This window comes from Hypanus sabinus, chromosome 4 (genome assembly GCF_030144855.1).
Source record: "Hypanus sabinus isolate sHypSab1 chromosome 4, sHypSab1.hap1, whole genome shotgun sequence".
Lineage (NCBI taxonomy): Eukaryota > Metazoa > Chordata > Chondrichthyes > Myliobatiformes > Dasyatidae > Hypanus > Hypanus sabinus.
Window position 1 is genome coordinate 46,861,621 of NC_082709.1, and position 480 is coordinate 46,862,100.

Sequence of the window (480 nt, forward strand, 5' to 3'; positions counted from 1 at the left end):
ATGTTTTTCTGTAAATTAGTTTTGGAACTACAAAACATAACAGCAGTGACGAGGAATTTTTAAAACGAAGCCAAGACAACTGTTGAAGTGCAGTCAGGTGTTCCAAGTTTTTTTTAAAAAGAGCAACATGTTAATTTCTTCAGAAGGGAGAGAAAGACACAGTTAAGTTCAAAAAGAGCACTGCACGTGTTTCTTCGGAAGGGTGTACAGAGATGACTGAGCTTAAAAAAAGTAGAAAACAGTCCTAATTCATTGGTTCATAAACAGTGAGAACCAGGTGATAATAAACAAATTTAAGAAAGTAGAAATGGCTGGCTACATTGGAAGTAGGTGCATTCCAATGCACAACAGGTAACTGGATGATGTACTGTATACTGAACAAATTGAGCAGTATTTTGAAGCAAGTGACAGTTTTGCTGAGTGTAATTGGTGGAAGAGCAGACAGTTTGCTTAGAAGTTTGACTGCTCCAACCAAACCAG